A 17,333-nucleotide genomic window follows, 5' to 3' on the forward strand; every position below is an offset into this window, starting at 1 on the left:
GTTTGTTTTCAGAAACACTATTGTGATGTGTCCAGTTGATCAGCAGAGGAATCCAGTTACACAGATGACGGACTTGAGGTGGTTCAATCCAGAGATTGCTCCCTTGGCAGGTTCTTTCAACAGCTGCAGTATTACATAGGGAAGAAAAGGTGTCTTCTCAGATAACTACGACCTAAATCAGACAAACCTTTTCTCTTTACAGAAAAGCCTGAAGTGAAAAAGAAAACAGAGAAGCTATTATAACATGTTCCTTGTGCCCCAAAGCCCCACTGACACGACCAGCTCTAAGCTGTACACTCAGTTTTGGAGCAATCCTTCAGGTCATTGTACAGAAGGCTTCAAAAAGCACACATGCAGAACTTTCAAGGGAGTACTTTCCTTCTTGCAGAGATATAAAATAAAACATTAATTCCTCTCCAGTGATTCCATGCTATTTACAAAAAGATAGACCTCTCACACAGCCAAAGGGCTTACAGTGCCAAGGCTATCTTGACTGGGGCAGCAGGAAGACACAGCCAGGGACAGGACTCTGTGACACAGCCAATCTTTCGTAGCTCTATGCTCCTTTAATGAAGCAATGCTAAAATCTAGCTTGTTTTCTTTTCTAAAGTTCATTAAAATCATTATGTTAACCTCTCACCTCTTCACTATATCAGCATTGACTTTGTCTTTAATATAATAAAACCAATGGGACCTTATCCTGCCATGTGTTTGTGTAGGCCAGTTCACCCAATTTACCTGTTCTGACAGTTGTTTTTCTGGCAGACTTCCTTCAGCATTTATCCATCCAGCTGGACATTTGTCTGAGGTCCAGCTCTCTGACTGAATTGTCATCACCATGGGGCAGTATTGCCATGCAAGCTCCACATAATCACGCAGCCTACTCAAGGCCAGCATGTGACTGCAAGTACAAAATCAATATGATAAACAAAGAAGGAGCATCAGAGAGTAAAGTTGCAGAGATATGTGTAAATAATTGCCAGGCTCTTCAACCTCAGTGAGATGCCTTCTTATGAGGCACTGAGGTTGTGTGTGTATGGGATGACAGAAGGCTATAGACCCCAGAGTACTGGCAGATCAACAAGAAATAATTAGAGAAACATGTAAGTCAAATGAAAAAAAATCCATATTATTCCAAGCTATGCTGAAAGAGAGAACCATATATGCTTTCAGAATTTTAAATAGGAACATGAAAAGATCTGTTTCCCTACAGTGAATTACACTAAAATGGAAGCAGTTTCTCTTTTCTCAAGCTTCTGGACCCTTTGATAGGGTCAGTGACAGACTAGTGGCACAATGGAGCCGATTCAAAGATCTGGAATTGCCACCATCCTAGTCCAGCCTAATCTAACCCCAACACTAAGTACTGGGCAAGATTCCCACTGTGCCACCACCCTTCCCAAAGGCTAGAACAGTACAGTGAGATCACAGAGCAGAACAGATGAGCTTTTCATGTAATTATCACTAAGGAAGCCACATTCAGGCAGAGGTAGCACAGCCAATTCTGCAGTGCCTCTCAGGGAGCACTGCCTCAGGCATGTCAGATGCAAGCTGCAGGCAGGCAGGATTTGTGTCATGCAGTCTGTAGGTTAGGACCACATTCAAAAATTAGCACATGACCATTTGTCTTCTTTCCATTCCTCTCCTCTAGCCATAGTTTCTGTTAGGGTGACTTTCTGATATCTTTATTGACTTTTCAAGCCATTTTAATATGACATAATAGTTAGCCAGACTCTCATTTACCCAGGAATTAGGTTTTGGGAGTTTGGTTTGTTTCATAAGGACATTCACAGATTTTCTATTAGTGCAGAAGAAAATGCCTTTATTATTCAGCAGTATCTGCAAATACAAACACCTAGAAAACTTCAAAACTTCATTTGCTGAATACTACAGTCTCTGGGCTCTGCCACTGCCTGCTCCCCCTCTTCCTGCAATTCACAGCAGGGGGTGTAAATCAGAACCTGGCAACTCCGTGGTGCAAAAATACACCTTTCTCAGTGCAATTTAATAGGAATAAACACAGTCTTTATGATCAGAACCTTGTCTTCCCTTTTTCTCTTACCATTGCTGTCTTCCTCTGTCACCTCCACATCCTGTGTCTCCTCTGTCAGACAATCTGACTGGTAGTAGTCCAGAAATTTCTCTCCATTCCATCTTCAATACAATCGGTTTTAAAAGCCATCTCTCCTTCTCTGAATTCCTAATATGTGACCAGCTTACTCTTTGTCCAGCTTGTTCTTTGTGTTTCCTCTTTCAAGGCTTTTTTGCTTTTCAAGAAGCCAGCCACAGTCCCAAGCATCTGAGAATCTTATTTTACTTCCAATCTACCTGTATCATGCTGTTCACACGTGAATTCCAGACCACTTCTCAGGGCTGCTTGACTGTGCTCCTATCTTTTTCTTCCTACTCTGAGTGCTGTTAGAGCATTGCATGAGTTGCAGAGGTTGAGACTTGACTTTTTCACATACAGCTATAAATTACAAGCCCTGAGATAACATGAAGTTTCATCAATATAACACAGTGGATAAAGAAGTGCACGCCTAGTTTCTTGCTGTGGCAGAGGAAGTCTCAGGCTTTCCGAGGTTGTAAGAACAATATCACACCTTACTTTTCAGGTCAGCATTTACACTGGATGCATGTATTCATCCTGAATAACCAGACAAGGAGAGGATGTGGAGAAAACTGCAGGAAGATTGCATGCAATGAAAAAATATGACAAGAAGAAACTTTGGAAGAAAACCACACTCTGTAAGAGAGAATTTTAAGAACTATGTCATAGGACCACTACTGTGTGGGTTTCTTTCCTTAATCATTTTCCTCTTATTTTCCTTCTTCTACTTCACCCTTAAATTATAATGTAATTACTATATTTTATATTATTTTAATTAATTAAATTATAAATTAATTATGAGGTCTATTTATGCTTTTTTCTTTTCTTTGAACCAATTTCTAGACGTGGAACAAAACATTGCTGGGCAAACACGTAACAAAATTCTAGCGCCTGTCTTCAAAAGCTCAGCATCATCTGCAAGTTGTAAAGGAAAAGGCCAGCAGACACCAAAATAAATAAGACAAGGCATTTACTGTCAACATTGTAAGAACAAGTCTCAGCCCAAAAGCAGGCACATTTTTTTTTTTTAGAATGTTTTTCAGGACATCACTGTCAGGTAACTTTTAAGAGACATTTAAAGGAGAACTTCTTTACCTGTGCTTACAAGGAGCTGTTTCAAATGACAAATAAAATAAGAGGCAGCAGGAAAATGCTTGTCTGAAAAAGTAACTAGTCAATGACAGTAGCTAATATTCCAGGTCAGTGAAAGTAGGAGCTGACCTCCTAGTCCTGCCTAGAAGATGATAGATTGGATGTGGATAGGTCATGAAGGCTTTTCAATTTGAGAGACTGATGTCACATCCATCAACTGGTTTTAAAGCTCTGCTGTATATTTGATCATTTCCTGGAGGTGTTCAAGAAGAGACTGGCTGAGGCACTTAGTGCCATGGTCTAGTTGATTGGACAGGGCTGGGCAATAGGTTGGACTGGGTGAACTTGGAGGTCTCTTCCAACATGGTTGATGCTATGATTTACACTGTTACAGTTGTTTAAATTACTTTATTAGCTCCTACAGATCCTTCCACATTTGTAAAGCTTTATGGACACCTTTGATACCATATAAATTCTAAATAGTAAGAAAATACCAAGCTGTTTAATTTTTCATTAACTGTAAGTACTTCCTTAAGATCATATTATTACTGCTTCCATTCCAAATGTTTAATCCTGACTGCACAGGAAATCAAAAATAAAAATATTCCCTAGAATAATTTTCAGTTATCAACATTAAAAGCAATAGACTGAAAATTTATTTTGGCTTTCAGAGTTTTGAGATGTGTTTCTCTAGAGCTGATCTAAAAAAAAAAAAAGGCAAAAAAATTTAAAACACACCAAACAGACAAAAAAGCACAGCTCCATAAAACTTGTGCTGAATCCCAATTCTTGACCTCAATTACACACACATTTCATCAGGAAAAAATAGCTAGGTAAAAAAGGAATGATTTTCCTTCACTTAAAGAAAGCCAATATCTTCTTTGATGTATTCAATGATTATCCTCCATTTGTGAAGAGTTCTCTTGCAAGAAGCCCTTCAGAACAATTAAAAAAATATGCCTAGGATTTCCAATTTTTATGTGAATAAGGTTTTACCATTTTTGGTATTTCCATTCTTTAAGGGGATTAATTTTAACAGATTTTTTTTTTCTCTTTGGTCAGTGGCAGGCTATGGCCAAGTGCCAGATACAGATTTTGGCAGAAATTAGGTGAGCCAATTTATTGCTTCCTCCTGGTCAGCTCTGTTCTATTGAACTTTACAAACTCTACTGCAAAACCAGTTGATTCTGAAAGAAAGATTTCACTTCCTTCACTAAATGAATCAAAACTCTTTGAAGTAAAATGCTTTGACAAGGTTACTTTTTTTGCCCTCTCCTTAAAAGTGAGATTTTGCTTCTATAATCCTACCCTGTGCCTTGTCATGCGTACACTTACCTACTTTTCCTCTTCCACTTCACCCAGGAAAGCACGCACCATGCCCAAACAGCGTAAAGTCCTCATCCATAGTTCAACATATCAGACAAATGCTGGAAACCATCATCTTCTGTATGTTCAGTCTTCTAAATAAAACAAAAGACAATTTATATCAACTGCAATGGTTTAAAGCAAAAATCAGCAGACTAAACATAACTAGCAGGTCAACCCATTTTCCCAGCACAGATGTGAGGGAAAAACAACACACACAAAAACACTCTGTTGAGACAACAAGAGTGAGACAAGAGTATGCTGAGCAAAATCAGTTAAAATGGTACAAAATGCATAACTGCCTTAGCATATTTGCAGAAAAACCACAGTGCAAAGCTGCAGAAAACAGAAAGCAAGCAAGCCAAAACCCCAAGGCAGAAAACTACTTCCCCACTGCTCCCATCATAGCAGAAGAGCCAACACCCAAAACACCAGAACCCAAAAGCAGCAAGCATAATAGGAAGCCTCCTATGTTACAATCTGAACTTCAATCCCCATAACACTTTGCTTGAGCCAATAATTCCAATTTTATACTGGCTGCAGCACAGTATAAATAACAGCAACAAATTCAACTCAAGCCATGATGACAAATAAAAACTCTTAGAAAACTTAGGAATCTCCCACACTGCTTCTCTGGTTATGGAAAGAAAAATCAATAAAGAATAGGAGGGAAATTTTTTTTAAAATCCCAAACCCAAACATTTTGTCCAAGATTTTTTTTCCCCCATCCCCTTTTCACAGCAAGTAGCAGCTTGTACATCACAACAAAAGTTATGAAGCTAAGAGACATTTTGTCCCTTAAAATAGTGGACTGATTTTTTTTTCCTCCTTTCTTCTTTATAAACAAACCACAATACTTTTTATGGGAGAATCTTGCTAACCAATCAATACAGGCTTTCAGATTTATGATTCCATTTCAAACAGCAATAGAATCCTTAATGTTTGAGTCAGGTAGATTCCTCTGTTGGTACCACATATTGTGCATTGAAGTCAGTTAACAAGGAAAGTGTTGTTTTTTTCTTTTCAAATACAGAGACAAAAAGGCTCATGATGAATTGGAATTTAAAAAGTCAGCAATGTTTTTGTTTGTTTGTTTGTTTTCCCTTCAATCTGCTCTGGTCTGAAGACTCTCCTTCATAGCATTCAATCAATAGATTGGCCACAATATATTAGCAGAATATTCAGCTAGCATGTGTTATTCAAACTGGTATATAGTGAGACCCAGCTTGTCACAACAATAAAAAATCTTGGACTTTGAGTAACTCACTTTGCTGTGGTAGGCTTGATGAGCTAGAAATAGGCTTATACATGGACTGCCTTGCCCAGGCATGTTTTTCCTCCTGTGTTAAACAAGGTACACACACTTAACTTGTGCCTGCCTTGCACAAGGTCTACGATTTTACCAAATCTGGGTAAAGCAGGTCTATGGTTTCACCTAATACGGTCAGGCTTGGCTAAGTGCCATTCTGATTGGCTACTCCACATCCAAAGGGCAATTAATCTCAGGCCACATTGATAAAAAGAGATACACAGGTAAAGGCAGTGTGCTCTGCCGTTCTATTTGTGCCTTCTCTTGCCTGCTGCTATTGCTTACTGCCTTATCGTTTGCCTGGAAACTCCACCGTCGCTGAGTTTACCAGGAACAGACTCTAAATGCCTCCATGCAATCAGCCTGCATAGCCAGCGTGACATTGTGCTGAGACTGCGCATTGCAGGACATCCTGCCTACACCTGAAAGGCCAGAAGAGCCAGGAGACAAGGTCAAAGATTGTCTGCCTCCTTTCCCCAGCAGCCTGGGAAGAATCAAGTCTCAGCAGGCAAGACAGAGTTCCCTGAAAGTGCTTGGGTATTGTCTGGGACTGTGGCTAGCCCTGCGAGTCAGGTAATAATAATTTTGGGAGTAAATACTTAAAAGTCTCTTTGTAATTCACCACTGCCTTCTGCCATAAGCAGAAAAGAACTCCTTCAGCCTAGTGGGCAAGTAGTATATTGACTGCAAGCAGCATTTGGCCACAAGAACATTCTCTTCCAGTTCAATTAAAGTTTATCTATCTTGCTGGTTATTACTAGATCTAGTTATTATCTGTAAAATGTTTCCATGACAGTGCAAAGAACTGATTATTATTATAATTAGTGGTTGAGGGTAGTGAGAGTTCTGAATATCAAAATAAACAAACAATATTAATTTTGGAAAAAATATCATCTCTCATTAATTAATTTGCCCTTCACTACACACTTCAAAGCAATCTTGCCTACTTGGAATGTTGGGTTTTTTTTTGTATACACCAATTATCTAAGATTATTATACAGATGTGACTACAACACCACTCTTTGGTTTTTAAAAAAATACATTCTCTCCAGCATGCCTACATATTTTGAACTGTGCTACAACTGCACTTTAAGCCTCAATAACCTGATGTGTAATTTTCATCTCACAATGATGTAAGCCAAGAGAAAATGAAGTATAGTCAGAATGAAATTACACACAAGTCATTGTGGCAAGGTCACTGGCAAGCCTGAAAAAAAACAAACAAACCACCAAACCAAAAAAAACCAAAACCAAACCTCAAAGTGATTGTCCAAAATTATCTTAGGGAATAGAAATATTTCAAAGATGTATTCCTTTGGGTTTTTATCATCCTCTATATTTGTGTTACCCTCCGTGTGTGTGTGTTCACTTACTCTGAAAGAGCTTGGAATCTATTCTCCACTAAAAAAAAAAAAGAAAACAAGAAAACTAAACAATGAAAATGCTGTCTCTGTTCTTGTTTAGGCCATTAATGCCAAAGGTGAGCAAATCTGACAATCTAGGTTGTTTCCACTAAGCCACATGCTGCAAACATGAAACACAGCATAAAGACATGTGGGAAGCACACACAGAAAATTGGAATATCAGCAGAACCCTTACTGGTCTTCAGAATGTAAAGAATAGCAGCAGAGTAATCAAAAATCAGTGCAAGGATTGATTTGCCACATCACTTTTATCTGGCTACTCCACTATGAATTCCCAGGTGCTCCTTACTACATCCAAACCACTCATGCACACAACATGGACTTCTTTGCAGGTACAAGCTTTCAGCTTTCTGGGAAATCTCCCACAGTGCACTGTCCTGGTGGTGGAACAATGCTTTGTGAGGTGTGGTGTTAGCACACTGCTTGCATTTATAGCAGAGCCTTCTTGAAACCAATGGAATGAAATTATTTTGTCTCCAGGAGTCACTTCTTTCCAACCATGTGAAACAAAAGAGCTCCATTCTATAATGCTAGCAGTCATTGATCTGCGTAAGATACGTATCTGATGCTTCAGCACTGGCCAGTCTCCTTTCAGTGGCATGTTAAGGAACCTGAAAATCAAAAGCCCATTTCAATGAACATTTTGTAGGGCTAAAGGAAAAGAATGGCATGATGCAGAAGACCTTGCAGTGGACAGCTTAGCAATCGTCTTTATATCTCTGAAGGAAAATCAGTTCTTCAGTTGGATGACACGAGGCTGAGACAGGACTCCGGGAAGAAATGGAAAAGTAGCTCAAGACAGATCAGGAATTATGTGATGTGAGCACTGCAGTAAGCTGAAAGAACAGATATACTGTAATGACTGTATCCATCATTCTGTGTTGGGAAACCAACTTTATCTTTTTTTTTTTTTTTAGCATGGCTTTTATTTATCCCTCTCTGCAATAAATACATCTGGCTAGCATAAATCAGCTTGACTTCACTGGAGCAATACCAAACTACAAGAAGTGAGGATCTGGCCCCATGGAAATATTGCATGTCCCTTTTCCAGCACTCCACTGGTTCTGAAATCAATACTTCATCTATCTCCTGTCTCTGACACAACACCACTCCTGCAGTAATTGTGTTGCTTTGAGACTGCTGGATGTAGCAGTATTACGCAATGGAGTCATACTTTCATTTGCCAGAAAGCATCCTTTTTCAAAGCAGTTCTCCAAAAGCTTTCCTTTGTTCCTCTTAATACTCTTCCAGTTTCCTCTCACAAGCAATTTGGTACCACTAAAGGTAGCAGAGGTCTGAGACATGACCCAGTTGTATTTCCTAGTTGACACATCTTCAACTCTCCCACACACAGTGCCTAATTTCGAACAGCTGTTTATCCATTCCCATGTCCTGCCCTGTGTCACTGCTTCAATAGGCAAAGTCAAATGCTGTCACTTACCCTGCTCATTTATTCTGTACTAATCAGAAAGGAGATATCCACTGTATTCAGCTTGCCATAAATATAAAGCAAAGACAATCAGATACTAACAAAGAATGAATGTTTAAAGCCAGGAGCACATCTACTCTTTGGGATACACTGATACCACTGATGATGATACTGAGCAGAGAATTCAGTGAAGAGAACAGGGAAGATAAAAGACCTAAGTAAATATTAGTACAGTTAAAAGTGTAGCAGCAAATTAATACTAACAAAGGAACTGACAGCGTATACTAATGGAAGGATGGATAATGTATCATTCATCTCAGGAAAAGCATCCCCACCACCTCCTTTTGGAAGACATTTTAATGCTCAGTAAAGAACATCTAACAGCTCACTCACAAGCTCTGAGTCATCTCCCCTAATGCATCTACCTTCACCCACTGCATTTTTTTGAAGGATTTAAGGATTCTACCTTTTCCCTCAGAGCTGTACCTAAGTTTAGGTGCCAGGTAAATACCTCATTGCAGTGCTAAACTTTTTGCCATTAAGCATTTGTATATTCCTCTTCATTTACTGAATATTTTAATTCTTCTACCATGAATGCAAGGGTAGGAGGAATAAATAAGCCACAAAATGAAGAAAGTTGATTGGTACTAATAAAGAAAGAAAAAAAAAAAAAAGGACAATTGTTTAGGTAAATCAGGGAAGAATAGGAACTTTAGTTCATCTGCAAATCTACCAAACCACTAAATATTTTATTTCATATATCCCTGCAACCAGTAAATATAATTTTTCTAAATGCTATTTATACAAAAATCCCTAACACAGATACTCCCTCATAAAAGCAGCATTTTAAATATTCGTTCTTTGACTATGCACAAAATGTTCATGAGCAAAGTTATTTGAAGCACACTCTAAATTAAAAAAAAAAAGAATTAAAATGAAAAAAAAACACTAAAAATATAGTTTTAGAGCAATAAAGCTGTTGTTGCTCTTACTTGATTAATAGTCACAGAAAATAGAGGGACTACAAGTGGGAAAAAAAAAACCAACTTATTTCAGTTTTGACAAACAGAAATATGCATGCATTTTACAAAGAAAATAAGGATTGAATATGCTCAGCAAATCCCAAGAAATTTTATCTACATACATTTCTGAAACCAAAGCCACTGAATCGGAAGATCTCTTACTTGCACAAGTGTACTCATGAATACTAAGTGCCAAACCTTCCTTTTCATTTTGCTCTCTTTTTTTCCCTTCAAATGCTTGTAGTAAGATATCTTCTTGGGTGTGTCTATTTGTCAGTCTTTCTATATCAAAATAATTCTGCCTATATTCAAGCATCTGGTGTTTTTCTTGCTGTTATACACTGAGGATACAATAAACAGGACTTAAAGCAGACAAAAAATACTTTCATGGACATCAGATATCCTCATCTGTATTATGCAGTCAGGTAATGTTGGGGAATTTTCAACAATGTCACACAGCCTTTTGAAACACAGAACAAACAAATTGTGAAATCAGATTTGATAGATTTGTTGTCTGTGTGAGCTGTAAGTCAAATCTGATGTTCAAAAAGGCTGCAGAAACAGTTTTGCTCCACTAAAATGCCTAAAGGAAAATGCTTAAGGCTCGCTGGTTGGTAAAACATTGTCCCTGCTTTGTATTCAGCAGCTTTCCACTTTCCTCATCTCAAATGTGTTCAGTATTTCAGAACAAGGTAGTCAGCCACTAATTTAGATTTCATGGAATTATACATGTTTTGAGGACAGATCCAGGCAATCCCTGGTGGGACTCTGTTCCCCAGAAGAAGTGCAACATTCAGATGTGCATCACTGATAGCTGATTGTTTGTTCCATAGAAAGCAAATGTCCAAAACCACCCAAATTCTCTTAACATCTCATTGAAGTACTCATTTAATATAAGGTAACTCACATAAAGAATCATACAGAGACAATGCTTTCTTGGCTTTTGACAACTGAGAGTCCTTTGAGAGAGTCTACCGAATTGTAACGTGTTTGATATGTGTGGTTTTTTGATGTGGTTAGAATTTTGATGTTCAAAGGAATCTTCAACATTGAAATGTTATCTGCAATTATCCTAGTAACTTCAAATACTTTGCATTGCTAATATTCTCATGATTTGGAAAACAATACCAAAGGCCACCTATACCTACTGTTTTATGTCCCATCACAGAGACAACTAGGATTTTTTTTCTTTAAACCCTGCCCGTCAGATATTTCTTTGCCCTTAGAATTTTGTTTACCTGATGACACTAAACTGGGAGGTGCTGCTGACTCTCTTGAGGGATAGGAGGTGTTGCAGAGTGATTAAGACAGATTGCAGCACTGAGTAATGATTGAATAGGATGAAATTTTACAACTCAAAATGGTGACTACACACCAAGGACAGAGTTACACTAGGTACAAGTATAAACTGGGAGAGGAGTGGCTTGAAAGCAGCCTTGCTAAAAGACATCTGGGGGTGTCGCTTAAGAGCAGACTCATTATGACTCAGTATTTTACTCTGTCAGCCAAGAGGGCAAGCCACATGCTGAGGTGCATCAAACACAGTGTAACCAGTCAAAATAGGTGATTTTCCCACAGTATTCACAGTGTGTGCAGTTCTGGGCCACATAATTTAAGGACAGAAATGTTCTTAAATGCATCCAAAGGAAGGTGACAAAACTGATGACAGAGCTGGAAGGAATGTCCTGTGAGGAGCAAAGAAGGGCTTCGTGCTTGTCTAGTTTACAGAAAAGAGATGCTGAGTGGCAACCTTGTAACACCTCTTAAGAAGGACGAGAAATGGAGAGGCTGAGATCTTACCTCCAGTATTCACTAACAGGACGTCTGGGAACACTTCAAAGCTGTGTCATGAGAAGTTTAGACTAGACTTTAGGAAGCATTTCTTTACTGAGAGGGTTATCAAACACTGGAACAGGCTTCCTAGAGAAGTGGTTAACGCCCCAAACCTCACAATGTTTAGGAGGTGTTTGGACAATGGCTGTAATTACATCCTTTAACTTGGTCAGCCCTGAATTGCTCAGGCAGTTGCACTAGATGATTGTTGTAAAGCCCTTCCAGCTGATCTTTTCTATTCTACATAGTGAAAAGCAGTTCATAGAATATGACAAGAGAAGCCTTTTTCAGTTTACCTCTTTGTTTTTCTTGTTAACATACTGAATAAAAACAACATTCTTAATATTCACAGTAAATCCATCATAATCAAGCAAAAACCATGGAGTTCAAACAGAGTATTGAGTACTTCAAGTGTTCCATGCCATAATCAGAAAAACAGGTACATAGGAAATATCTGGCAACACACAAAAAGTAACGAGGTTAGCATCCTGAGAGCTGGCAGAGGCAAGCTGAATGTTTCTATTCCCTCATATATAACATGTTTGCCTGTGAGTTTCAGTTCAATGAATCAGGGAGAAATCTGAGACCTATTATCTAAGAATAAAAATCCTCAAGATTTCTGGGCTGCCTGATGCTTTTAGGTTGCCTGCACTTCAAGTGATTTCCATCGCCCCAGTGAATACGAATTTTCTCACCCCCCTCTTCAGGTCAGCACTGACTATTCAGAGGATCTCTGCTGTAAGCTATACAAAATCTTCACAATTCTATGGCAGGAGAGAGTTTGGAAAAGGATGTTAAGCTAAGAGGATATTCAAATTACTTGCTCAGAAAGGAAATCTCAGGTGAAGCAAAAGCTCAATCAGAAACAAATGTGAGCACAATTAAAATGGAAATGGAAAACAGAACCATTTTGAATTGCTAGTTAATTAGACAAGTCAAAAGAGTTTTCCTATTATTTGTTACAGAACACATGTTGTCCTGAGTAGTTTAGATAAGCCAGAATAACAACGTGTTTTCACTGTGCTTCACCACAGTCCAGGTGGCATTTGTGGACTGTTTAGAGCAGAAAAAAGGCAACCATCTGGGTGAGGATTGGGCATGTTTAACTTTGGAGACTTAAAGCACATGAGCAGTGTGGTCTTTTGCCTTGAGATATCAAACACAAACACAAAGCAGGGAAGGTAAGTAGAATGCTACAAGAGGTTTCCATTAAAGGGTTTTGCATGTGGCATATATGAACCTGCCCACTCTCCACATCATTAGGAATGAGAAGTGAGCAGAGTGACTAGCATTGTTATCTGCACCCTCTTCAGAGACCTGGGGGTTATTGTTAGGGTATGTGTTTGTGTGTGACTTAAGGTACTGAATAAAGGTATAGGTAAGGAAGTCTGGGCAGTAATCTCAGCTGGGGACACTGTCGGTGCCATTTTTACAGCCTGGCACTTGGGGACAGTCCCCTGTACTGCTTTTTGTGCACCTTGTGAGGCTGAGATTTTGTAAGAGGTTAGCATAACACTAGAGAAACTATCACATTTTAGAGTAAATCCCATACCTAAATTAACAGCCTCAATTTTGAAGGTTGCAGCAAAGAGCATGGTAAAGGAAGATGGCTGGCAGAAGCCAAACATGTAGACAGTGAGCCTACTAAACCTGCTTGTAATTGCAATGAGTGAGTGGGTGCAGCAGAGGATAAGGCTGAAGACAATCCCCTTGAAATAGGTTGTAAGGAGTGAAAAGGACATGATAACCTATAATGCACAAGTCAGTGCCAGATAGCTCCCAGATGAATGAAGTTAATAAACTTTTGGGCTAATTAAACCATATCCCCTGTGCTTTGTCGTTCTCTCACCATGTCCAGCACAAAGAGTAATTTAAAATGAGACTGCAAAATAGAGCTGTTTAGATAGACTTTTAATCCTTTCTCAAATTAGTAGCACAAACACCTTTTTCATTTCTCTTTATTTCATTTCTGGTGTTATTGAAAGCACATTTGTGGCTTTCAGGCAGGCTTGCAGTTGGCAACCAGGTGGGACCACCATTTCAGCTAGTATAGTATTAGTATCTCTTTCTAACAATCTCTTTGGATCTGTGTAGTCACCAGGATGATCATCAGAGACCATATGTGAATGAATACTGTTCCACTATATACATATACATCAAGGTATATTTATGCACGTTGATTTTTGTATCCTATTTGGAATTCCCACCACTCATTTCATATGCTTCTCTTTCTAATGGGACAGCTAGATGCACTAAATGAACATAAAGAAAGATCCATCTTACTGAAAATGCAGTATTGAAATGGAGATATTTAAGTAGATTTAATGTCCAGGAGGAAAAGCTGTGCATAGAAATCTTTTTATCTCGAGAACCTGCATGATTGCCGATAACAGCAATGGAAACTTCATGCCAGCAGAGAGAGGAGTAGGAAATTCTAGTGTCTAAACAATTGTTTTTAACCTGTGTTCCAGACACATCTACCATATTGTGAAAAAAAAATTAATGAGTTCAAGAGTAAGCAAATGAATGCAAGTTCCTCTTGGCAGAATGCTTCGAATCACTCAACATATATGTGCTTCTGCTACAAAGTATTTGAGGATCTGCAAACTCAGAAAAACAAGACCTACTGCAGGTCAGTATATGTCACTTGCCTGCCAGGATGATCAAGAAAGCTGGTGCTGATGACTGATACTGAAATATGGATGTATCCTCTGAGAAAGGCAGCTCACAGATTCCCCCCATCTGCAGCACCAAATTACCACTGGGCCTGAAAAATTCCTGTCATTGTTAATGGTCACTATCAATATGAGTGAATCTGAGACAGCGGAAACAATATTAGCTGCAAAATACAAACCACATAATCACAGAACTCTAGAGGCTGGAAGGGACCTTCAGAGATAATTATAGTCCAACCCACCTGCCAAAGCAGGATCTCTTAGGATAGTTTGCACAGGAATGCATCCAGGCAGGTTTTGAAAGTCTCCAGAGAAGGAGACTCCATAACCTCTCTGGGCAGCCTGTTCCAGTACTCCATCACCCTGAATGTAAAGAAGTTTCTCCTCATGTTGAGGTGAAAACACCTCTGTTCCAGTTTGTAGCCACTGCCCCTTGTCTTATTGCAGCTGATCAGATAAAACAGATTGGCCTCATCCACTTGACAACCACCCCTCAGCTATTTGTTGTATACATTGATAAGATCTCCTCTCAGTCCCAGGCTTCTCTTAGTAGGGGAGATGCTCAAGTTCCCCAGTCATTCTCATGGCTCTTTGCTGGACTCCCTCCAGCAGGTCCCTGTCTCTCCTGAACTGGGGAACTCAAATGAGAAAACATAACATAGAACAGCAGAATCCTAACAGTGAATTAGGTCATGACTTTTCAAAGCAATTTAATATTGTGTAGGATGTTTCAGTGTAAAGTGAATCCTGCATTTCACTTTACTTTCAGTTGCACTGGAGATATCTGGCACTTGTGCAGATCAGCTCTTGGGTTAGAGAGTCAAAAATCTAGAAACCAAAGACTATGCAGTAGATAAAATGAGAGAGATTTAAATCTCTTGTCTAAAAGTGTCAACTGGCAAAACTAGGAACAAAAATCCAATTTTCCAGAGCACTATTAAATTAATTTCACTAATTGGTACCCATCTTCTTTCTGTGGTATATTTTCTATTTTTGAAGGACCAAATGAGCCCAAAACATTAAAGGTGTAAAAGGACCACACAACAGTACATCATTAGGTTGTTGAATAATGCTCAAGCAATCAGAAGCTTTAGAATACTCGTTTACCAAGGGTTTTCTCCTTAATAATGTATCTTATTTTTACTGCAAAGAAGTTTTTAGGAAGAAAATTTCCCACTTGATCCATTTATAGGATTACTATTTTTTTACTTGGGAGGAGTGGGAATAAAACTACTTGTGTTATTTCCAGAAGTAAGGACAATAGAAACCATACAAAGAAGGGGGGAGGGGGGAGAACTTAAAAGAAATAGAGATGGGGGGGAAATAGTGCAAACTCACTGCTACAGAAAGGCAAACACATCACACAGCCTTATCAGCCTCTTCAAGACCTGGCAGATGCCAGAGTCAGGTTCTTTAAGTCAGTGCTGTTAACTGCCCTTCTGGTCATGGGTCACAGCACTGCTACAGAAGATGAAATCTTAGCTAGTTCGATCAGTCTCTGTATTTAAACAGGAGGTAAAAGAATAGCATAGGAAAGAGGAAAACAACCCTGAGAAGACTAAGGAAGAATAAGAGAAATGAGAAAAGAAAGAAAGAATAATAACAGTTAAAAAAATCTCTTTTTGTTCTTGTTCATAAGTAAGCCTCAGTAGACTCTTTCAACTGCTTTAGATCAATTTTCAGCCCCATCTTCATTTTGAACATCAGTTCTAATGTTACCTCAGACTTTGGGTGACACTAGAAGGCACTTTCACTGTTTGTCACATTAATTTGTTTGCACTGCAGAAAGATTGGATTGCACAACTCCTGTGGCATTTGTATTTACAACTTGTGCAAAATAATTCTTAAAGAAAATAAGGAGATTTGCACAGAGCAAACAAGACTTCCTCACTGACCAGACTTTCAGAATTTCATGCAGAGATGTCTTCTGCACCATGAAAAGCACTGGAATGCCATGGAAAAGTAATGGGTCATAACATACCTAAACCCTATGAGACAGTGCTGGAGCTGAATCCCAGCTCCATAATAACTCTCTCAGGACTCTTCAGGAGTTCCCATTTCAGGATTCTTGCCTACACACCCTACTTCTCCTAGCTCACTCTCTACAAACACTCACTTGGACAATCCTAGGTCTGTTTGTTTCTCCCTGATGTGCCACGTTTTGCCCTCTCTTTTCTTGGTCCAGTTTCACACATACATGGCTTGGCCTTTTTCTTGACAGCTCAGTATACCTTCCCAGGACTCCACCTTCCAAAATCTATGTCTCTGTCCTAAACTTTTGGTCCAGTAGATTTTTATGGTAAGCAAAAGACACATATTTCAGTCTTTCTGCTTCTTCCTCATCCCTTCCTGCTCCTCCAAATAAAACATACTGCAGTATTTCAAAGAAAAGCTTCTGAATCATACAGACAGAACAACCTCTTTTCCCCTAGCATCATTCTCAGAAAAGCTCACGATACAAAGATTCAGCTTGAGGCAGGAATTGGCACAGGAAAATTCATGATGAACAGCAAGAGTCTGGCTGCATTGAGTAAAGGCATGTATCAAGGAGAATGCCTGGCAACCTCAGGAATACACAGTGCTACTTAGTTTAGTTTAAAAGATGAACACTCCTGACAGAGAAAGTGGGGGGGAGGGAAATGGAAACAGATAACTGAGGAATTCTAAAGATGCTGTCATACAACTATGGAGGGGAAGAGAGACTGAAAACAGCAGCTGCTGTACATAAATCTGCAAAGCCATTTTACAATATTTGATTTACAGAATTAAAAACCTGCCTGTGGTCACTTACAAGCCTGCATACCAGAGCAACAAGTGTGTTCTAATGCAGATGGCCAGGGGCCTGTGGATCTTGGATGTCAGAGACGTGCCACTCAACATCCAGCCCCAGATGTATCCTCCTCTTCGGTCAGGATAAGAACTGCATACAGCAGTCTCCTCCTAGCAGGGAGAGAGGCTAAAGGCGCTCACTATCACTTTCCAGTCTAGATGAATATACCAAGACAGTAATCATTACCATGGGATACGTCTGCTCATCCTACTTTATTTTTTCATAGCTGTTGACCCCTAAACTA

General features: G+C 39.2%; 2 long non-coding RNA genes across 2 annotated transcripts in view; both read right to left on the bottom strand.

The window, feature by feature from the left end:
• LOC135181093 (uncharacterized) lies at positions 1 to 2,691 on the bottom strand. The gene is made up of 3 exons (XR_010304717.1): positions 2,604 to 2,691; positions 739 to 901; positions 1 to 208 (listed from the first exon to the last, which is right to left on the bottom strand). It is a non-coding gene; the product is annotated as an uncharacterized LOC135181093 (long non-coding RNA).
• Positions 2,692 to 4,539: 1,848 nt separating this feature from the next.
• Positions 4,540 to 17,333, bottom strand: part of LOC135181094 (uncharacterized) — a 78,556-nt gene continuing 65,762 nt past the window's right edge. Inside the window, exon 3 of the long non-coding RNA XR_010304719.1 lies at positions 4,540 to 4,662. This is a non-coding gene — a long non-coding RNA (uncharacterized LOC135181094). The remainder of the gene's footprint in view (positions 4,663 to 17,333) is intronic.

Source organism: Pogoniulus pusillus, chromosome 14, assembly GCF_015220805.1.
Source record: "Pogoniulus pusillus isolate bPogPus1 chromosome 14, bPogPus1.pri, whole genome shotgun sequence".
Classification (NCBI taxonomy): Eukaryota; Metazoa; Chordata; class Aves; order Piciformes; family Lybiidae; genus Pogoniulus; species Pogoniulus pusillus.